This window comes from Acomys minous (genome assembly GCF_964271855.1).
Source record: "Acomys minous genome assembly, chromosome: 5".
In the NCBI taxonomy this organism is placed as follows: Eukaryota; Metazoa; Chordata; class Mammalia; order Rodentia; family Muridae; genus Acomys; species Acomys minous.
In genome coordinates, this window is record NC_140494.1 from 36,154,009 (window position 1) to 36,177,474 (window position 23,466).

The 23,466-nt window shown below is 44.2% G+C and overlaps 1 pseudogene across 1 annotated transcript; it reads left to right on the top strand.

Annotated features, from left to right (window-relative positions):
- Window positions 1-20,861: 20,861 nt before the first annotated feature.
- Window positions 20,862-22,404, top strand: LOC311598352 (splicing factor 3A subunit 3-like; annotated as a pseudogene). Its single transcript has 2 exons — window positions 20,862-21,362; window positions 21,399-22,404. The product of its transcript is annotated as a splicing factor 3A subunit 3-like (transcript).
- Window positions 22,405-23,466: the final 1,062 nt, after the last annotated feature.

Here is a 23,466-nt window from a genome sequence, read left to right on the forward strand (position 1 = left end):
TTTGGAAGGTTTGAAGGCAATGAAAAGCTCCCTTTGTATCCTGGACTGAAGGACATATGTCTGATAATTTCCAAAGAACAGGAGAAAAATAGTAATACTAAAGAGAGGATGCCTTTCTCATACCTACTGACTGAGTAGAAGGCCTAAGGAGGGACAGTAGTGCCATGAAGACATCACTTCCACTCAGGGCAACACGATGAAGGACAATTTCACCCAGCCAAACCCTTTCTGGGAACTCATCACCTCACACCCCTATGGTAAGCACTAGGGCATTTAACCATGTACCAAGCCAGTACCCTCAATACATCCCCGTCATGAGTGGCAAAGGAAGGCTAAGAAAATTCGTGAGACAAGAGGAGGTGTAGGCAGTGGGTCAATCCAGTGTACACAGAATTTAACAGCAATGGAAAAACTGGTCATGCCCATACAATGTGAGCTTAAAGCAACAATAAAATATGACTATTCAGTTTAGACAAATGTGCCTTAGTGATGTATGAAGCCAGCAGTTGCGGGCAGCCATATATGGGGCACACACCAACTCTGCACTCTGTAGCTTTTCAATAATCTAAAACTATTCCAAACTAGAAGGTTTGATTTTTTAAAATGCATCAAATGTTAAAGCACTTAGCTTCAGGCCTCCACAGGTCTTAGTTTAAAGCACTTAGCAGTGTGCATACATAATAAAGCCTAGTTTAACCTGTGTCACATCTACACAATAAATCTTAGTTGTTGTTAAAAGGAAAAGTAGAAGAATAAGTACAAGTCTATTTTGGCTTGGTGACTGCTTGTTCTGGTTGTGAGTTGGAGGCATGTTGGGGACCTACAGTCGAGGGGTTCGAGGCCATGTTCAGGTGTGGAGAAAAGAATGGATGTTCTCAAAGGTTTGGAAAGGGTATGAAATAGTTCCATCCTTGAGCAAGTCCCACACCTGTTCGTTAGTGGGGGCAGAGGCTGGCGATCTGCTCAGGGACACTGCTGTACTTAAGGCAACGTGATTTGATTATGTATCAGTGATCACTGTATCACCAGGGGAAGTTGGTTAGCACAGGGAGATAGGTGGGGGAAGATGTGAAAGCTAGCCACATGCCAGAGAGAGAGGTAACAGTCCCCAGATAAAGACGTGCCTGATGTGATGGAGTAGACTGAGTCAGCACTCTGAGGAATAGAAGAAAAGGTACCCATGTGGGACCAGAGTAGGGGTTTGTGTTGATGGATGGGTATGCCCTTAGGGTAGGCTCTGAGCCTGTGGGGAAGGAGGATCCTTGTTACAAGTTGGCAGAAAGCTTAGTTTCAAGAGTCAGAGAGAGGAAGATGCCAAAAGATGGTGGAGGAGAAGGAGCCGGTTGGAGGACGTGGGAGCTATACTGAGCTATTTTGGAGAGAGAAGCTGATGGCATTAAATAAGATAGCCGAAGAAGCAAAGACTACAAGATGGAAGTCCTCATCCTGAGTCACACTGCTGGCTGATGGAGGGGCTCCTCAACTGTCATGCAAGGACATTTCAATCAGTACTCAGTTCTGTTTGCGCTGTTCCCAGAAGAGCATAGATAGGTCAACCAGGGAACACCCTTCTCATGGTATTGTCTATTCTGGTTTACCTGACTCCAAAGGCACAAAATTCACTTGCTCTTCCCAAGGTTCCCTGATGTCCTGGAGTTAAACGATATCATCCAGGCTTAACCACTGTCCTAATCTCACAGATGCTTATACTGGGAGTGAGGAAGGAGACCAGGATGGCAGGGATGAGGCTGGACCCTCTTGGCTGTCCTTTCTGTAGATAGCAGGGTGGTAGGCATGGGGGTGACAGAAACAATGGTTCCAGGCAGTCCTATCTATAGCAAAGCCTGGCTAAAGGGGTTAGAAGTTAAGTGACAGGGCATCAGCAGTTGAATGGGGCTCAGGGGAAGAGCTGTGAGGCCTGGGGCTCTACAAGGCCAGACGAATGGGAACACTAGCCATATCGCTTCAAGGTATAGGACTCAAGAGACTGCTGGACCAGGAGAGTGATGAGAGATCATGTGGCTTTCTGTGCCGTTCCTGACATAAATTTTGTCTGCAGACCATCCAGCTGAAACCCCACACGGCATGTGATACAGAGGCTGAGCCTATTGATGCATCGTCTCATACCTGGGACTGGCTGGGAAGTGGGAGAGGAGAGATTGTGGTTGTGGTTAAGACCCAGCTGTTAGAAGCTGAGGAGGAGGGATAGGTGGGAGCGACAGTGGGGTGTCTAAGTCAATGGTGATGATAACTACTTCCATTTCACCATCAATCTTTGCATTTGCTGCTATTGTTGCAGTGGGTGAGTGGTGAACTGTGGTGATCAAACACTCATCTAGGTCAAGTGTGGAGATTGGGCTCCAACTCTCCCAACTGTGCTCAAGGTCAGCTTGCATTTGCCCGAATGGCACAAACAGGGTTTCTAGGAAGCCAACGGTGGCTGATGGAGCATGCACACCCAAGGGCACCCGTTGGCCTACTTTCTTCTGTTTGACCCCATGGCTATGCTTTCGCTACTCAGTGTAAATAAGGAGCTGGGTGGTTCCCACATCCAGGCTGTGGAATACATCTTCGGTCCTTGTCTGTGCAGCCATGAAGTTGCTCTCTATTGCTGTCTTTGGATTTTATCTGAAATAATCTCCTGTTGTCATCTCAGAGTTTATACAATGGTAAAAGAGCCTACATGCCCGGGGATGAGTTTCTATGGCTCTTTTCAAGTGTAAATTTAGAAAACCCTGATTCAGGACTATGGCAGTTTCATAAATATCCAGTCTAATTCACCTTCAGGTAAAGCAGTTAAATGAGCTCAGCCAGAGCAGAATGATCTGGAATGGAAAACCCCACAGTTCTGTCTGAGTGCTCCACATAAAGGCTAAACACTCAGCTTGAAGGCACGGGCTAACCGGGCTTGTTTTCTTCTGCTGAATCGCACAGGGCATCCTGCATTTGCAGCCGCTTGGGACTGCAGGAACAAGGCACAGAAACGCACAGTCCAGCGTTAACATCTACCCAGTGGTCGCTGCTGTGAGGTGAAACTGTGCATGTGCCACAAGCCTGATACCTGTACCTAGAGGCTGTTGTATCTAAATCCAGCCAGAAAAAAAAAATGCAGACGCTCTGCTGTGTCTTCTCCTTTGATGGCAAAATGCAGACACGATGCTATCTTCTATAAAGACACTCAATGGACCACTGATACCATCTTCTGTTAAGCAGTTTGATCCTGCTGATGATGCTTGATGCTGAACTGGAGGCTATGGTACTTGCCTGGACCCCCTGCAGAATCCTACCAGACCTAAAATTGATCTTCAAACTTACTTCCTATATGGAACAGGATGAGAGAAGCCTCTACTCCTGGGGTTGGTTTGGATTACCATTTTTCTTCTGCCCCAGAAGCCGTGTCTGTGGCTGCCCTCCCTGCTGCCTCCTGCTGTGACTCTGCTGCAGACATCAGTGAAAGAGCAGAAATTGTGCATCCTGCATGAGTGGGCTGCGCTGTGATTTCTGACCATGCGTGATAAAATGCCACAATTCCTGCTCAGATGTACACATCTGCCCTTCTGCATCCTGTGTCCACCTGAGAGCCCAGCAGAGGATACTGGCAGAGGCCTTTAGATGTGAGGAACTCAGGAAAAGAACCTACCTGGGACAGGGACAGGAAGCTGCAGGAGAAGGCCAGGTAGTAGGAGGGGCCACTGTGCAAGCCTTTACCAAGACCCTTCTGGGAGGGATTCCTAGTGGTCCCCTACCACTGAGGATATTTTAATGCAGACAACGATCAAAGACAAGAGTGGAGGAGGTGTCTGGGTTAGATTCACTTACCCCTACTTCTCCCCCTCTACCTAATCTTGTAATTATAGCTAAGTGCATCTATTTGGGGAGTCTAGGTCACCTCCCTGCTGGTGGCACCTGTACTGACAGAAGTATTGTAAGAAGCCACCATCAAGTAGAGTCATGGCTAAGAGGTCAGGTTTTGAAGGAGTAGTCAAAGTTGGTTAGTGCCTTTACCAATGGCTCTGACACTGAGTTAATTACGTGTGTGTTCCCTCACTGTCTCCTCATCCCTCTTTGTCTCCTCCTGCCATCCCAGAAGGATCAGTTACTATCCTGGCCTGCTCTGAGGACAGTCACAGAAGGATGAAGCCAGTGAAGACACCAGTCAGCAGGCACCATTAACAAAAGCCACGCAAGCAGAACAGTGGGCTCATTCAGTACCTCACAAGGCTTTGGGAGCAAAGCCACAGGAAAAAACTGCAGTTGATTTGGGAGTATCACAAACAGTTGAAAAGGATAGATTATTTCACTGTGCCATTCTGATTTCCATTAGATAAGGAAACAATCCCAGTTGAATTTAACACAACTCTTTCTCTGACTTATAAAATGAATTTCTAACTTTCCTTGGATGTGTCTATGTGTCTCCAAATCTGTGGAAAAGGTGGACATGTGCTGATGCCTAATAAGGGAAATTCCATCTTGTTAAAATACCTCCGCCAGAAATTTGGAACCAATTTAAAAAGACTTTAAAAATACACGTGTTTTGAGCAGGAAATGGTTTTCTCTTAAACATAAAATAAATGTAATAACTTGATCTAGAAAGTAAACACATATATTCCATGTTGTATACACACCTGTTTTGGTCACAGCATTCTTAAAAAGTGAAACAAGAAATAATGTCTAGACCTAACAAGATGGCAAAAGAAACAATGATGCTTCATGATCTTAGAAGTTGTGCTATAGAAGACAACATGGCACAAGGCTCAGCTTAGTCCATTTGAAGGATGGTAATGTGACTCTAACCGCCTTCCAGTGTACACATCAGAAAAAAGATAACACTGTATATGAATTTTAAAAGCATAATTATTTGGAGTGCTTAATGATTGTGTTCATTTTTTAATTTCTTGTATTTTCTTAATTTCCCCAAGTTTATTTACATGTGCATTGTGGAAAGCCAAAACCAAGCTTTCTGCATAGTATTTACAAGGTATTTACTGATGTTTGACAGCTTTGTAGGTGACTGTGGCATTTAAAAGACACATAGAGGGTGCCAACTGTCATTGTGCTTTGACACAGGCACACCCCTTAAACCATGGACCCATCAAGGTAGCAGTACAGCTGACACTGCAGAAAGTGTCATCCTGTCCCTGGGGATGCTCTCCTGTCCCCCTCCCCCTGCCTCTGCCACACCTCCGTATCTAAGCAACCACTGATGTCATCACTTTCCCTGCGACTAAGGGACTGGCATCTATCATGCATCCCAAATGATATTTTTTTTTAGAGAATTCTACATTCTAGAACATTCCAACAGACCATTGCTTTTTATTATTCACAGTCATTCATTGTATAGATAAGGGTGTTTTTCTCTCCATCCTCCTGTGGATGGGTTTTTGGACTGCTTCCACCTTTTATTTATTTTGACTAAACCAATAACAGCAAATGGCTTCGTGTACTTGCAACTCCTTCAGAAAAGGTCTAAAAGTGAAATGATGGGGTTCTGTGAAGTGCCTTTGTCTTTACAGAAGGTCCCAACTTTGGCTCTAACAGTCCCAGACTGTGTTGTGCTGCCAATAGAACCTGAGCTATTGCACCTTGGATGGTTCTTAAAATGTCCAGGCTTTAAATTTCAGCCATTCTTATTTGACAGGATGTATGCCCCCTCTCTATTGGAATTGACCCCTAGGCGTCAAAAACCACATTCCAGCCCTTTCACATTGTTTTAAGTTGAATTTGGCTCATGACTTAATCAAGCAGATAACTAACTTACCACTCAGGTATCTTTCTGAAGCACCTGCTAGATAGGAAAGGAAGATTTTCTACTCTTACTGTGAGATCAGAAGGTATAGGACAAGATGACTGTGGAGAAGTACCACTCAGGAGCACTGATGAAAACACTCTAAGCAGCATCCAGAAGTCATCGTCATCAGCTAGGTATGGTAGCTCAGGCCTGTAATCCAGCCAGTGAGGCTAAGGCTAAGAATTGCTGAATCTCCACTTCACAGATGGTTACAGGTCAGGCTGGGGTACAGGGTAGCTCAGGCCTGTAATCCAGGCACTGAGGCTAAGGCTAAGAATTGCTGAATCTCCACTTCACAGATGGTTACAGGTCAGGCTAGGGTACAGGGTAAGACCCTGTTTCAAGAAACATAACACCGGACATCATCAGAAGCAATTAAGGTTCATTTCAGAAAATTAAGTTTTAAGATATGTTTTTATTGTCTTTTTCTAGATGCTCTTCCCTCAACCCCTTCTGTTGAGGGAGAATGCACCTTTGTGGGTCCTTCAGGAACCCAATGCACTCTCAAGTCATTAGCCTTAATTATTATGTTGCATACATGCATATGCATAGGTATGAACATATATATGTATATATATATATATATATATATGCAATCTGATGAGTATGTTTTGATTGTATAGTTTCAGGACTGAACATTGTGCAGTGGACAACCAACAAGGGGGTTCACCCATGGCAGAGGCTAGTTCTTCTTCTCCCAGAAGTCATTAGTGGCCTATAGTTTGTTGGCCCTGTGAAAATTTTCTCCTTCCATGTTAACATATTTATTACTGATATTGCTAATGTTCTGGCCTTGTTTACATAGCCACTTCCAGGAGAAACTGTTTCACAGACACCATTCAGGTATTCTGGCTTTTACAATCTTTCTGCATGTCCCCTGAGCCATAGAAATTCAAGGTTTATTTAAAACAAGTCCTATTATGCAACCAAGGAAGAAAGACTGTGTGACAGAAAAGATCATTAGAAAAACTTCACCATTCACTCCTCAGAAAAGCACTCGGGAAGCTGGGGTGAAGTAACACTGATGAAACTCCATATACCAAAACACCTACCAGAGCATCCTGCCTCCTGAAAGGTCACAACACAGACTGGGAGGAACTGTTTACCAATATCACATCAAATGAAATCTGCACACCCAGACAGGTAACAGACTTTAAAAGTTCAACAGCAAAACAATCCAAATCTTAAAAAGTAGATCATTTATATTTTAAATCAAGAAGTTGACAAGTAGGAAGGATTATTTTCTCACCTTCCTCATACGATGCTATAGTTGGTATCAGAAGTAAGAGTCTGTGTGCATTCCTAATGCTTGAGAAGTTGGAGAGGCAACATTTGCTGAAATCCTTTCTTAAATCTCATGAAAATGTCAGAATGTAAACCAGACATTTCATGCCTCCGCCCTATGACTCACTGATAGCTTTCCTTAGTTTAAGAATGTAGGACATGATGCAAACAAAAGATAACTTAATTCCCGAGGGCAGCTTTTGTGCACCACACACTCATACCAAGATTGCACAGGACAATAAGGCATGCAGCGGAGGAACATGAATGGCCTGCTCATGAGGTGGTTAAGATGGGGGCAACCCTGAAGGACCCACAAAGGTGCTCAGGTCAGTGAAAGAGAGAAGAGGTAAGCCTACTTGGCTACAGAGCTGTCTCCATGAATTAGGTAACATTGATGTTTACTGACTGGTGGAATAGCTTGAAGAGAGCCAAAGGGAGCAGTTGGACAGCAGAGCACTGTGAGAGGGGCAGTAGGGAAGCAGGGAACTGTGAGAGGGGACAGTGGGCATGAGGGAAACTGTGAGAGGTACAGGGGCATGGTGAGAACTGTGAGAAGGGTGAGGGGATGGCAGATGCCACAGGGATCCCTCAGAAAAGCAGCACAACTTTAATCTCCTGTTTCCTGTTTTCTCATCCTCTTGTTTAACCACATCAAATGCATGCACTGACATAAACTATTATGCATTTGCATACATTACTGATGCTTATGTAAATCTTCATTTATAATGAATCATGTAATCTATAAGTATAAATATATGTTATATAAATAAATGTCTATAAAATCTATAGCAATGCCACCTATATATCAAAATACTTCTGTACGTACATATACAGATATAATTATATCTTTATATTATGTATAGACACATACACAATTTGTGACATGGGTGTTTCATGCCATTTCCTCCCTGGATGTCACCCATGGAAGGCAGAGCAGCACGCCATGCCTGGATGGTCCGTCACTGAACACATCGTGGCTGCATGCTGCCCGCCATGCTCATTTGAGGAATCTTCTCTTCTGCTTTACCATCATGCCTTAGGATCTGTTTTCGCAATGCGGAGCCTCCCGAAGGCGTGCGTCTGGGAGTTAGGCAGGAGTCAACATTCATTTCAAGCCTGTGACCCAGGTTTATGTTCCCCTTTCACGTCAGGGAGACATGAGGTTTGATGGACACTTGTGGACAGGTCAGGAGCCTGTGGAGCTTTGTACAGTATGCCTCTGAGTTCACCAAGACACTTTAATTTGAGCGCTATGTATTCCTTCAGATTTTGACTGGAAGTACCACCAAATATGGGTAATACAAGTCTGCTTGAGTCACATCTCCTAAGAAATTCCTGTGAAATTCCAGTGTAAAGTCTGATATTTGCTGTGTGATTCTGCTCCACTTCATCTGTCTCTGTCCCCAGTATCATAAGATATAAAAAGAAAAGTGAGAATGATGAAGGTATCATTTATATCCTTGAGGTTAGGCCTCTGCTTGTTAAGCTAAGACAGTGTTTTAGCAATAACTTCTCTCTAGGGAGGCAGAAAGCACACATCACATGTGTTGATAGTTGATATCTGAGAACAGCCGGTATGATGGGGTCAGAGACCCTGCAGGGAGCTCCTCAGTAAGCCACGCTTATACCTTAAAGACCAAAGCCTACGCTGCCATGGAGACAGAAGGATGTTGGAGAATCCAGAGACATCTGTTAAGGAAAGCTGCAGCCCAGAGTGAAGGTTGCCCGAGACAGAGGCCACATAGATTCAGGTGGCAGGGCCATGGGAAGATCTGCCTAAGCCCCTTGTTGTGGCTGATCACATAACTAGTTCCCAGAAACCACACGTGGAGTCATGGGGTAAGGTTATGCCCTGACTGCTGTGCTGTCTTGAAATCCCCTCTGTCAAATAAATTGGTCCATTCCTTTTGAATGTCTCTGTCTGCTAGAAGCAAGAGTCTTGGAGGCTATGGAGATACTGCAGATTCAAACCCTCACAGAGAGTTGTCTGCGGAAATCCCAAAGCAGCATGGGTAGGAAGGTGCCAGGAGGCAGTGACCTGTGTGGCACAATGCAGGAACGGAGCTATGGACTGAGGGCCACCTAGGAGCATGTGGCAGATAGCTCCCACGGGCTATCAAGGAAGAAAAAAAAACTCCATCTACTCCATGGTTTTTCTTTTTCTTTTTGCATCTTGAGGATCAGCACCATGATGCGGTTCTAGGAAGGGGAGAATTGATAAAGTTATATTTTATTTCTAGATATTCCCTCACAGCAGGGTTGTCGGTAGCTATAGAAGGTTACAGCAATGCCTATTTTGTAGCTGAATATTGGGTGACGTGTCATGCTTCCTGTGTGTCTTCTTGATGGAGAGCCTTTATTGCTTGACCAGATGATTTGTTTAGAATGGGGGATGAGTAAGTGGATCCTTCACAAAAGGTTTGCAGAAGCTCAGCTTTTCCTATGATTGACGTTGTGTTATCCATTATGATAGTTTGAATAAGAACTGTGCCCTGTTGGCTCAGACGTTTGAGCACTTGGCCTGCAGTTTGTTTAGAGTGGTTACAGGGAGGGAGTGTACCACTGTCACTGGAGAATGGGTCTGATAATTAAAACAATGTGTAGTCCTTTGAATGAAAGTGGCACCCATAGACTCATGTTTAAACACTTGGTCCCCAGTTGGTGAACCTGTGGTAAGGATTGGCAGCTGTGGTTTGTTGGAGGATGTCACTGGAGGTGGGCTTTGAGGTTTCAAAACTCAATCCATTCCAGTCTCTCTCTCTCTCTCTCTCTCTCTCTCTCTCTCTCTCTCTCTCTCTCTCTCTCTTCATTCCCTTGTTCTCCCTCTCTCTCACTCCCCTGATATAAGCGCCCAGCTACCTTTCTAGTGCCTTGCCTGCCTTCCTGTTGCTGTGTTCCCCATCAGAATGGCACATACTCACCCTCTGAAACTATAATCAAGCCCCCAGTTAGATACTTTTTTCTCACTTTGCTTTGGTCATTGTGCTTTGTCACAGCAGTAGATGATAACTATAACATCTTGTGTGTCATGTAAGTTCACTCTCCTTGCTTCATGCTTATGTTAAAGATGTGATTTCTCAGATTTCTGCTCCTTCTACCATGCCTGCCACTTGTCATGTCTCTGACAAGCTAAAATAGACTTTTATTTTCCTGGAACCCTAATCCTTAAATGCCTTTGGTCATAGTGTTTCATCACAGTAAGAGGAAGGTAACAAACACACCTTCCGCCATGTTGTTTATTGGGGAAGAAACCTCTGTTTCTTCTCTATCCCACCTTAGTTTGTTTAACACCTGAGAAGCCACAGTAGCCTCCTTTTTAAATTTTGATTTATTTTCATCTTATTGAGGCTTCGTACAGCTTTATTTGGGTCCATTATATTGTACACTGATGTATTCCAATGTAGTCCACTCCCATACTGATGGAGTGTTGTTATATGCAATGGCTAATTTTAACTGTCAACTTGATTGGTTTGACAACTATTAAAAGACGTTTAAATCATACTTCTGGGTGCTTTTATAAGTGTATTTTTAAAGAAGATTGACATGGGAGACAAAAGGTGATGGGGAAAACCCACCCTGTATGTGTGTGTGGGGGGGGCAATAATGAGTAGGTGGAGCATCTCAGTGGAATGGACAGTGGGTAAAAGAGGAAGTCAGGGAATACAGACTTCCTCTCACTCAACAACTTGAGTGCCACCATGTGATTTGTTTGTTCTTGCATACTCTACCCAACAATATGGATGAAAACCTTTGAAAGTGTGAACTCAAGTCTTTCCTCTCTTGAGTTTTCTCACTCAAGCTTTATGTCACCAGGATGAACATTTTGTTGATCCACTGTATGACTAAGTACAGCCAGGGTTTGGTGCTCAAGGTTGATGACAGAGGAGTGTTGCTTGGTGAGTGCTCACAGAGACTCATCCCTTAGAGCTTTCCCTGGCATTCAGCTGCTATGCTGGAGGAAGCCTGAGCAGCAACGTGGAAGAGACCAATGCCGCACTGTGACAGAATTGAGATCCTAACATCAAGTGAGTGAGACAGCTTGAGTGTCTATCTCTGTGAAGTCTGCAAATGCCTGTAATTCAGCTTACTTTACACAGGACAGAAGAACTTCCAAGCTAGGATTCATTGATTACCAGTATGAGAATGGTTGTTGTGTGTTAAGTCTTTAACTTTGATGGAGTTTGTGACAGGTGTTGATAATGAAAACATCTGACTTGCTTTGCTTGTGACCCTCCTGTTTTCCAAGGTTCCCAGTACTACCATTCTCCACCTGTCCTTGTGCGCTGCTTTCCTCTCTCTGAGATGGTCACATTCTTCATCCTCTCTCCCAGTCTCCCTGCCTGACTCACCGTCTTGCAGAAGCTTCTTTAGGAACCTCCAGTTACCATCCAAGGCTGTATGCATCCTCTGAATGCAACCCCAAATGCTAGGCATCCTGCTCTCCATGGCCCCCTTCACTGCTACATTAGTTGATCATGCTTAGCTCTCCTTTGACCTGATTATCTGTAGTTTAGATTGACAATCCCCAGAATCCCTCTTCTTGTTCTCTACAAAGCCCTCTACATATCCTAGGCATGTGTTTCTTGATTTGAGATCTCTCAGCTTGGAACACAGCATTCTCATAAGTAGAAGCATCATACTGAGGACAAAAAGCAGTGAGCCACAAAGAAAATTACAGGGCTGAGATAGACTTATTAAAGTAGAACACTGTAAGCCAAAGAGCAAGGCAAAAACAATCTGTGTGTTTTTTTTTAAAACCCTTAAGACACAATTGGCACCTTGTTTGTAGGATAATAAGCTGTGTTTCCTGTGTTAACAATAAGGAAGGGCATATTGTCATGAGGACAGGATCCAGTTATGCAAAGCATTTCCAAGGGAAAGGGGAAATGCTTAGACAGACAGGAAGAGAGGACAGGAAGATAGAGGATAAATTTAGACAGATGATAAATAGGTAGCCAGCAATAGGTATATAGGTAGATAATGATAGACAGATAGGTAAATGATACATAAATATAGTAGATGGATAGATTGATAGGTGGATAGATAGATAGATAGATAGATAGATAGATAGATAGATAGATGATAGAGAGAGAAGAGTTAGAAGATAATAGGTAGGTTGATAGAGAGCTAGATGACAGCTAGCTAGTTTATAGAAAAATAAATGATGGCTAGATGCTAGACATATGATCCATAGGTAAATAGATTGTGTGTGTGTGTGTGTGTATATATATACATAATATATATATTAAACATGTAATGTAATGTATTGAGTTCTAGTTAGACAAATACATCTCAAGGTTAAATGAAAAACAAATTAACCCTTGCACATTATCACATTAGGCTGAGGACCAGGGGAGGTGGAACTTGATTTTCCCATGGAGAACATAGGACACTAGACGGAAGATATCCTTTCTAAGTGTCCCCCAGGCCTAGCCTCCACAGTGTGTTCCACTGAGCCCTCAGTGTTTATGCACAGTGCCTGGCCTCAGGATTGCCTCTGGCTGTAAGAACCGTGGGAGTTGGGTAACATGAAAACAGGTCTGTATAAAAGAATTTTTGTCTTGGGAGCTCCTCCCTGCTCACTTTGCACGCCTGGCATGGAGGCAGAATTGTAAGGAAATTGAAATGAAGAGCTGGGGTCCCACCAGGAAAGCACACAATGTGCAAATCTCTCCCTATGCCCTTCTGTCTTTTCTGTGCTCGCAGGTGCCGCACCATATTGGCAGCCTGCAAGCTTGCACATCTTCTCAGTCCAGCAGGACTTAACTCAAGCCTTTCCTCTGCCTTTGCTCCTGAATACGGCTTTAGTTTCAGATGGTCTTCCACTTAGGTAGAAAATAAAATATGGAGATGCAAACTGCCTTTAAAACCAATCTCCATATGGATTTAAAAACCAAATTCTAAATACGGCTTAATGACACCGTGTGACCCAGGACAATATAGAGCGTTTGAGTTCTATCTGGTATTATAAAATGAATGGATATTACCCTGATGATAATAGTAATTCTTTTGCATTATTCAAGAGATAAAGCGTGCTTCAGTGAGTTAATAAAAGCATACATAGATGGGATTTAATAAGATTTTGAAACCAAATTTTATCAAAATCATCAAGAAAAAAATTTAAAAGAAAGGACTGAACATGTGAATTTCACACACTCAGCACAGCAGAGATTCACATAGAATGGTGACAGCTACACTCCAGTCTCAGCTCTGAGAACCTACGGCAGTTTGAATGTGAAAACACTTGGTTCCCAGTTGGTGGCGCTCTTTGGTGAAGTTGTAAACACTTAGGAGGTGCAGCCTTGCTGGAGGAAGTGTGGTAATGGTGGTAGGCTAGAGAGTTTAAATTCTCAGTGCTTCCTGGTTGTGATTGAAGACTTTATCACCTAGCTTTTGTTTCTGCCCCCAAGCCTGCTGTTGGCTGCCATGCCCCCAGCCCTGCCACGGTGGACTCTTACCCGATGGAACTGTAAGCCCAAATAAATTCTTCCATCAATTGCTCTTAGACGCGGTGTTTTATCGTAGCACAGAGAAGTAATTAATACTGATCTAGAGTCGATTGTTTCCCCCTCTTCCCTGCCTTGCCTCATAATGTACACAGGACTGCTTTCCATTTTTTTAATTTGGCTGTTTGTTGTTGTGGTTGTTGTTCCAAGACAGGGTTTCTCTGTGTAGCCCTGGCTGTTCTGGACTCACTTTGTAAACCAGGCTAGCCTCGAACTCACAGAGATCGCCTTGCCTCTGCCTCCTGAGTGCTGGGATTAAAGGTGTGCACCACCATACCCAGCCTCACACTTATATCTTCAAAGAGAGAAAGTGATCGTTTTACAGAACGAGTTATCGTCTACTTTGGAGAGTCATTTTAAAGTATGTGTTAGGGCAGGCAAGGTGACTCAGCTGGTAAGGGTGCTTCCTCCCAGTCCTGACAGTCTGAGTTCGGTCATTCAATCTCTGGTACCCACATGACAGGAGTCACTCATGTCATTCCCTGACCTCTACAGGCAACCTACACACACACACACACACACACACACACACACACACACACACACATACACCATACACACAGATGGACACACACATGTGCATGGACTCACACAGACCAGACACACACACACACACATATATACCCACACATATATATGCACACATAAAATGAATGAATGTCATATTTTTTTTCAAGACAGGGTTTCTCTGTGTAGCCTTGGCTGCCCCAGACTCACTTTGTAGACCAGACTGGCCTCAAACTCAGAGAGATCCACCTGCCTCTGACTCGCCGAGTGCTGGGATTAAAGGCGTGCACCACCACCCTCAGCTATGAATGTCATTTTTTAAGTAACTAAATCGTTCTCTGACTATGATTCTGGGCACTGTGTCGCCGCATTCAGCTTCTCTAATTTTCTAGCCGGACTTCTGAGTAGCTGTTCAGACAAGTCCATCTCAGGTTTTCTTCCTGGGATGGATTCTAGGATTTGACAATGCTCGCCCTTGGTCTCAAGCTCCACAAGACTGATCTTAGCAGACATGAAGCTGCACTGGAGTCCTTCATCAGCTCTCATCACCTTGTGTGAGCTGTGGACCAACACGGTCCCTGTTGGAGGATTCTACCCCTTACCACTGCCTGATCCCTCCTGCATCCACCGCTCTGCCTGCTAGTTTCTTAGACAAGTCTTCTGGGCAGCGCATCACAGATCCCAGGGAACCTGGCCAGACACCCCTACCCCACCCAGGACAGTTCCTCAGGCCAACGGCTTCTGCTCTGTGCGCCTCGCTAGTGGGTAGCGTGGGTGCGCCACTGTGGTACCGAGTCAAGGGTGAGGGACTGCGGATTTAACACACAACAAAACAGTGGGTCCTTCGTGCTAAGAGAGCAGTGGCCTTTAGTCAGCATCCAAAGAGCCTTCTTATAGGCAGCAAAGCAGGAATGCCACTCGCAGGTGAAATCCCTCAGGAGGTGATTGCGCACACAAGGGAAAGGCCCAAGGAAGGGAGGGGTGCATTCTCAGAGCCGTAACCATGACTAGCTAACCATCATAAGCACAGACACGGAAGCTGCTAAAAACAGGACATGCAACAGCAAGACAGGCAGGCAGCCCAGTCGGGCCTGGTTCCCGCAATCAAGAACTGTGTCCACCTGGTTTCCTGGTATGTTATGGCAATCACAAGAGAGCCTTGTGATTTCCAGTTGTGAGGGTTGGTTTTATGTCAACCTGACACAAGCTGGAGTCAACCAAGAACAGGGAACCTCAACTGAGAAAATGCCTCTGCCACATTGACCTGTGGGAAAGCCTTAGTGCAATTTTTGTTGTTGTTGTTGTTGTTATGATTGATTTGGGAGAGCCAAGCTCACATGGATAGTAACAGCCCTAGGGAGATCATCTTGGGTTGTATAAGAAAGCAGGCTGAGCAAGGCACGGGTAGCAAGTCCTTAACCGGCACCCTCCATGGCCTCTGCATTAGCCCAGCCTCCAAGTTTCTGCCCTGAGTTCCTTCAGTGATGGACTGTGACCTTGTGAGAGGAAAGAAACACCTCCTCCTCACCACGTTGCTTTTGGTCATTGTGATATCACAGCAACAGAAACCCTGACTGAAACAGCAAGTGTCCTCTGCTCACCGGCGGCCATGGTGACCCTGAGATGCTATGCTTTCTTTCACCAAGAATGTCCACTTTGTGTGACATCGGAACATCTCTTAAAAACCGTGGAGCCTTTAGTCTCTAGAATAAAAATAAGTATGTAAACTGTGGATAACATATGTTGATTATGCAGCCAAACGATAATGGCTTTGTATATTATGTTAAATAAAATGTGTTATTGTAAATAATTTCACTTGTTTTTGCTTAAGCTTTTTTTTTTTTAATATATAATATGACTACTAAACTGTTTAGAACTACATATGTGGTTGGCGTTGTGCTTAGCTGTCAGATACCAAACACTCCAAACATACCTGAAAATAACTAGCTTGCTGGAGGTTTTTGTTTGTTTGATTGATTGATTGATTGTTTGTTTGTTTTAATTCGTACCTGATTCTGAAAAGAAAAAAAAAAACCAATCAAAGTCTCTAGCTTGCCTCAAGGAGAACTAAACAGACTAAGAATGTTCTTTGTGTTCTTAAGGACTTACATTTTTGGAAGACAAAGCATTCTTAGCAGGGATCCTGGCTGGGAGGAAGAAGCAGTTCTAACTTTTCTGTGTCTCTCCCTGAGTGAAGAGCTGCCCCCCAGGCACTTAGGAACTCTCATTGCTTGGCAGCTGGTTGTGAACTTCTGGTCAGGGGCTGCAGGACATTGTTTCCAGGCTGGAAAAGCAGCCCAGTTGATAAAGAGCCCTGCAGCATGGAGGATGCTTTGTCCATGGGTTTGTGTGTGCTGGTTAGGTGTTTTGTCAGCTTGATACAGGCTAGAGCCATCAGGGAAGAGGAAATCTCAATTTAAAAAATGTAGGGAGGCCCTGAGGGAACACAGAGGAAGGGGAAGCAAGCAATCAGGATGAGACCTGATAGGCTGTGGTCAGGCAGTGGGGGAGGAGGTCCACTTTTGTTAGAGGTCTAGGGGAGGGAAAAAGGGCAAAAGAGGAAGGGAGGGTAGAAACAGGGAACAGGAAGATACAAGTGAGGGGGATAACAATTGGGATGTAATCTGAATAAATTAAATTTTTTTAAATGCCTCTCGAGATTGGTGGTACACACCTGTAATCTCAGCAGGCAGAGGTAGGTAGATGACTGTGAGTTCGAGGCCAACCTGGTCTACAACGCTAATACATGACAGCCAAGGCTACACAGAAAAGCCTTGTCTCAAGAAAAGAAAGAAAAAAAGAAAGAAAAAGAAAGAAAGAAAAGAAAAAAGAAAAAGAAAGGAAGGAAGGAAGGAAGAAAATGTCTTCATCAAGGCTTGATTAATGGTTGATGTGGAAGAAAGGCCCAACTCACTGTGGGTGGTGCCATACTTGGGCATGTGTTCCTGGGTTTATTAAAAAACAAAACAAAAGCCTGAACAAGCCATGGTGAGAAGCCAGTAAGCCAGTAAAAATGCAGGTCTCCATAGCACATGCTTCAGTTCTTGCCTCCATGTTCCTAAGTTCTTGCCCTGACTTCCCTTGGTGTTTGGGATATGAGCCAAATAAACCCTTTCCTCCTCCAGTTGCTTTGGTCATGAGTTTTTACCACAGCAATATAGAAGCAAATTAGAACAGCTCACTAAGCCAGGTGTGGTGGCACACTCCTGATTCTGGTGGCAAAGTCAGAATCAATTATTGATTGACTGAGAAAATTAATAATTGGCTCGGCGTGATGGTGCACACCTTCAATCCCAGCACTCAGAAGCAGAGGCAGGTAGATCTCTGTGAGTTCGAGTCTAGCTGGGTCTACAAAGTGAGTCCAGGACAGCTCAGGCTACACAGAGAAACCCTGTCTTGGAAAACAAAAACAAAACAAAACAACCAACCAAACCAAAAACCAAAAACAAAGCCAGCAAACTAAAACAAAACCAAAAAAGCCCTGTAGAGGTGAAGAAAAATACTTGGCCTGCTCATGATGAGACCTACTCTAACCCTTAGGGCAAGCAGGGTGTTGGTTTGATGAGATGAGGATGTCGAACAGTCCCTGTTGCTCTGATTGCTGTGAATAAGGTGGCGAGCCACTTCCTTTGTAGGGCCTCACGTGATTCTTAACCTGCTTTTCACATGAGAGTCGGTGGCCCTCAGGATCTGCACACAGGTGGGAGTCCCACACTTTGCCATGACCTTCAGACCCAAAGCTCAGACTCTCTAACTCAAAGTCATAAACCAGAGATATTTACCACTCTCCTCTGCTGAGTTTTCTTGGTTTTTTTTTTTTCCAAGAAGCACAGTGTCAATAGGTAACAGGAGACAGTTTTACTGGTTCCTAAGCTAAAATGTGGTGCAGGTGGCCCTTCCTTGAAGGTGATATGTGCTTCGCAGGGTAACTGAGCAGTTGACACTGTCAGTAACTCTACCTCCTAGTAGGACTTATAATGAGATTATTTCCTCCTCTGTTAGCATCTCCCCTGCTCTGCCAAGGTTCATTTTGTGCTTGGCTCATATGCTTATGGCACACAGATGCCTCTTTCCCCCCTGAAAGGCAGAAAGAACTTTCAGTGGCTTTGAACAAATGGGCTCAGTTGATTGGAGCACGAGAAAGGAGAAGGGTTAGGTGTTTTGTTTTGTTTTGTTTTCTTCCTTTCTATATGTCAGCATTGACATCAGATATCATCAGGAAGCTGCTTCCTCCTATTCCTGGTGTCACCATGAGACCCCTCTGAGAGTCCATCTTTCTCCAGGGAGATTGTTTTTTTTCACATCCATCCTTCAAGTCTTGGGGTGGACATCATTTCTTGTTGCCAGGTTATGAGGGCCTCACATCTCCTGTTGGTGCATTTAACACTGATCACGTCTTTGTGAGGAGTCTTTTCACTGACGTCTCCTCAATGCAGATGAGTCCCACTCTCTGCCAAGACTGAGTGAGTTACTTATAGTGGTAAGGAAGTAGTTGGGGCTCTGAGCGGCTAAAGATGGCCTCTCTATGATCTCATACCTTCTCATCACACATTTAAATTTTATGCATGATACTTATACAATACTTTAAAATATATATTGTGCGTCTTTTCCCACATGGAACATAAGCTCCTTGAAGATAAAGACGTAGCTAATCGTTCTAGTCTGGTGTTCTCATTGGCTGGAGGCACACTTGAAATGTAGCTGATATGTTTGGGCCTCAGAAATTGATTTGGGTTGACTAAGTCATTTAGGGCAGAAAGAAAAGGCCACTTATCATGGTTTAAGGTTGCAGTTTCTTAAGTCCAGAAGGCCTGGCCATGTGTGCAGCCACATTACCAGCAATTAAATGATTACTCGAGCACACTTCATTAGTAATTTTTAAGATTTGTTTTCCAGCTTCAGATATTTTAGTGGGGCATTATGTCCAATGGTCACTCGGAACAGGCCGCGTTCTCTGTTTACAGAACCTCCAAACTCTGAAGTCAGCTTTGGGAAGTCAAACAAGGCTCACACACATCATGGAACCCATCCTCAAGCAATTCTTGTGCAACACAAGCCTCAAAGGCAAACTGAGAGAAAGTGTAACTCCTGGTGAACACTTGCCACAAGGTGGGTAAAAGTGAAGGAAGTCACTGCCGCCCAGGAGCCCAGGAGGAGAGACACACACTCAATGCTGAATTTCAGCCAGCACTTCCTGGTAAGTGCTGGTCAGCTTCCACTGGCCAGCTTCCACTGTCCAGAATTCCATTTCAAACCTGCACACTGAGCTCTAGAGAACAGTCTGCTTTTAGAAGCCTTACTAAGGACAAGGGCATCAGAGCCATCACCAGCAATGGTCCTACCCTAATACTTTGAAGATTTTTTTTCAGAAAGATATGTTTTTATGAAAGCCTTGTATGTAACCTGTAGGGATTAAACAAAATGGCGTATAAAATATCAAGTTTTAGAGCGGACAAAGCCAACCTCTGAGAACAATCTAGGGCAGTTGTCTCTGCGGGAATGTGGGCAGAGGGGCTCTGAGAAGTAGAACCCCACAGAGGGGGGACTGCAATGCTCTCTACCTTGACAGGTGGGTGCGTACCTGTCACATTCAATGGCTGTGTATTCAAGTCTGTGTATTTCATTGTGTGTAAAACTTACATTGAGAGAGAGAATGTGTGCATGTGTATTGAAAGGTTTTTTTGCTGGGAGTATGCTGATGTGTTTTGAAACTCATTTCATTGTTGGATAATGGATACACTGTGGTTACATTATGTAGGAAAACAGGTATAGTTAAATGTATGTCAGGCCCAAGGTAGTTGGTTTGTAACTAGTCAAGGTAAAATTCAACCCTGTTCTTTCTTTGACAATTCTTGTAATAAAAGCCAAGAAGTGGAATCCCACAGCACTCTCCTCCCACTGGTTTTCAGAGCAGTGATGTCTTTCTTTACTTCTCTTTAACTCCTAGTGCATGGTGCCTGAGCTGCCTCAGCAACTGACAAGTGAATACTGCAGAGTATCGCCCAGGCACTTCACAGTGACACCTCAACCTTTACAGGTGATGTGCAAAAATCATCCTATGATTCTTCCATGATGCTATCTCGCTTTACAGGTGCCCAGTGTAGGGTTTTGGAGGGTGTTGTTTTAGAGGCTTTAGATTTGTGTTATGTCTAGAGATTAAATGCAGTGCCACGTGTTCTAGTTTGTCTTTTCATTGCCATGATAAGAACCATGATTAAAAGCAACTTAGAAGAGAAAAAAAAATTATTTGGTTGGTACTTTCAGATCATAACTATTATAGAAACTCAAGCAGGATCTGAGGCAGAAACCATAAAAAATTCTGTTTACTGGCTTGCCTCCTCTGGCTTCCTCAACCTGCTTTTTTATATATCTGCCAGCACTACCTGCCTAGGAATGGTGCTGCCCACAGTGGGCAGGACCCTAACACATTAATTGTCAATCAAGACAAATCCCCCACAAACATGGCCACAGGATATTTTGGTAGAGTTAATTCTTCGACTGAGGATCCTTCTCCCCAGATGGGTTTAGATATTGTCAAGTTGACAACAAAAGCTAACCAGAGCTGGGCATGGTGGCGTACACCTTTAATCCCAGCACTTGAGAGGCAGAGGTGGATGGATCTCTGTGAGTTCGAGGCCAGCCTGGTCTACAAAGTGAGTGCAGGACAGGCAAGGCTCCACAGAGAAACCCTGTCTCAAAAAAACAAACAAGACAAAAACACCCAACCAGAGCCCTAGGTGATAAATAAGTGCAAAAAGTGCTGCAGCCAAGGGGAAATGGAGATTATTTGGGGGCAGCAAAGGCGCTATCATAAGGAGAAGGAATGGCTCATGGATGTCACAGCCAAAGAGATGCTCACTAAGAAGTCCACGCTGCAGGAACAGATCGATTCCGGTCACCGCACTTGGGCCATGCAAGTTCATGGAGGTCAGTGGGAACCGGCAAGCATTTGTATGGTGATAAAGACAGACTACAAAAGGAGGAACTCGATGCTATTTCAGGACCCAGTGAGTTTGCTGAATCCTACAGCAGACTCAAGCAGATAAAGGAATTTCATCGGAAGCACCCAAATGAGATCCGTGTGCCAATGTCAGTGGCTCGAAAGAGTCCAAGTGAAGAAGCACAGAATCCAAGTGGAGTTCACAGATGAAGAGGGATGTGGCCGATACCTCGACCTCCATCACTGCTACCTCAAGTACATTAAGCTGAAGGCGTCTAAGAAACTGAATTACATCACATACCTGTCCATCTTTGAGCAGTTATATGACATTCCAAGAGAAAGAAAGAAAGAAAGAAAGAAAGAAAGAAAGAAAGAAAGAAGGAAGGAAAGATTGAAGGAAGGAAAGAAGAATGCCAAGTGTAAAAGATACATGAAGATGCTGCTGAAGTATCTCCAGGATTGCACAGAGAGAGGGAAGCCCCTCCAGGTTCAGAATGAGCTCTTTCGGAAGATTCAGACCGACTTTGAGAAGAAGTGGGACAATGGTACCTTTCCCGGATGGCGGAGAGAGATGAGCAGTGCACTGACCCATGCTGGAGCCCATCTTGACCTTTCGACATTCTCCTCCTAGGAGGAGCTGGCATCCCTGGGTCTGGGCAGGTTGAAATCAGTACTGTTGGCTTTAGGCCTGAGATGTGGCAGGACCCAAGAAGAGCGAGCTCAGAGGCTCTTCAGCACCAAAGGAAAGTCCCTGGAGTCACTCGGCACCTCTCTATTTGCGAAGAACTCCAAATTAAAGGGATCAAAAACGGGACACTGAGAGGAACAAAGGCATCATTTTCCTGGAAGCCCAGATCTATGAATACATGGAGATTCTTGGGGAACAATGACAGCTCACTCATGAAAACGTACAGTGTAAGCAAGCCAGGACAGGGGAAGAGCGAGAGGAGGAGGAAGAGGAGGAGGAGGAGGAAGAGCAGATCAGCGAGAGCGAAAGTGAAGATAAAGAGAATGAGATCATTTACAACCCCCAAAACCTGCCCCCTGGGCTGGGACAGCAAACCCATCCCCTACTGGCTGTATAAGCTTCATGGTTTGCATATCAACTACACTGTGAGATGTGTGGCAACTACATCTATGGAGGGCCAAAGGCCTCCCAGGGACACTTTGCTGATGCTCATGCTCATGGCGTGAGGTGTCTGGGCATCCCAAACACTGCCCACTTTGCAAATGTGACACAGATCAAAGATGCTGTCTCCTTGTGGGCCAAGCTGAAACTGCAGAAGGCTGCAGCATGATGGCAGCCTGACACCGAGGAAGGGTATGAAGACTCCAGTGGACATGTCATGAACAAGAAGACGTATGAGGATCTAAAATGACAAGGACCACTCTAGTGGTCGGCTGTGCCCGGGCTTCCCTGAGATCCGTGTTTTCTATTTTTCCAATGCTTTTTAAAGACTTTGGCTATGTTGTCTCTAGCCAAGCATGCACCTTGTAGAGGCAAGACATGCTGGCAGGTTTCAGAACTGAGATGGGTTTTATCTTTGTTTTTTATATTTAAAAGATGTGTGGAAAAATAAAACCTAAATAAATAAATAAATAAGTGCAAAAAACAAAGAAGCCCCATCGTGCCATTCACCATTGCAATTTGGGAAAACATAGATTTGGTTTTTTTTTTTTTAAGGAAATGTGTCATTTATGTAAAACGTCAATGTTTGCATTGTAATTTTGAAGTGTATATCTATGTATGAGTGAAATAAATTTAAAGTGCCCTGGTTTTAATTATTGATAATTAAATATGTAGTAAATATGAACTATTAGCAGTGATACTTAAAACCCAAGTGTATTCTGATCATGATCATTTTACCGCAAAGGTTAGCTCAATCTTATTTACATCTGAAATTAGAGGGCTGCCAGCAGGCTGGGCATACAGAGGTCCTGAAAGTCCATGTCTGAAACTCTCACCTTTTGTCCCACCGAGGATGAAAACTGGCAGCAGCGGAGGCCAACTCCTGCCAGCACTGGCTGGAAACTGGGCTGCACTCAGATGTTTGTGGAGGGCAGGAGATACAGGTATCCACCTCCTCTGGCTCATGAAAGACAGCAGGAGTTATAGGTAAAGACAGTTTGGAGGGTGGTAAGCACTGGAAAAATAATTGCAACAAAACAAAACAAAAAACAAACAAACAAAGTAAATGCCCAATGCACATTAACTAGACATCGAACCAGCCTAGATGTCCGTCAACAAGTGAATACACACAACAGAATATTATCCAATCACAAAGAAGGAAGAAATACTGTCATTTCCAGCAAAATGGACGATGCTGTGTTAAGTGAAACAAGCCAGATGCAGAAAGACAAATTCTTCATTTTATGGAGGACAAATAAGGTCAGCTAACTATACAATATACATTACAAAAGTCTGAGTGAGGATGGCAGGC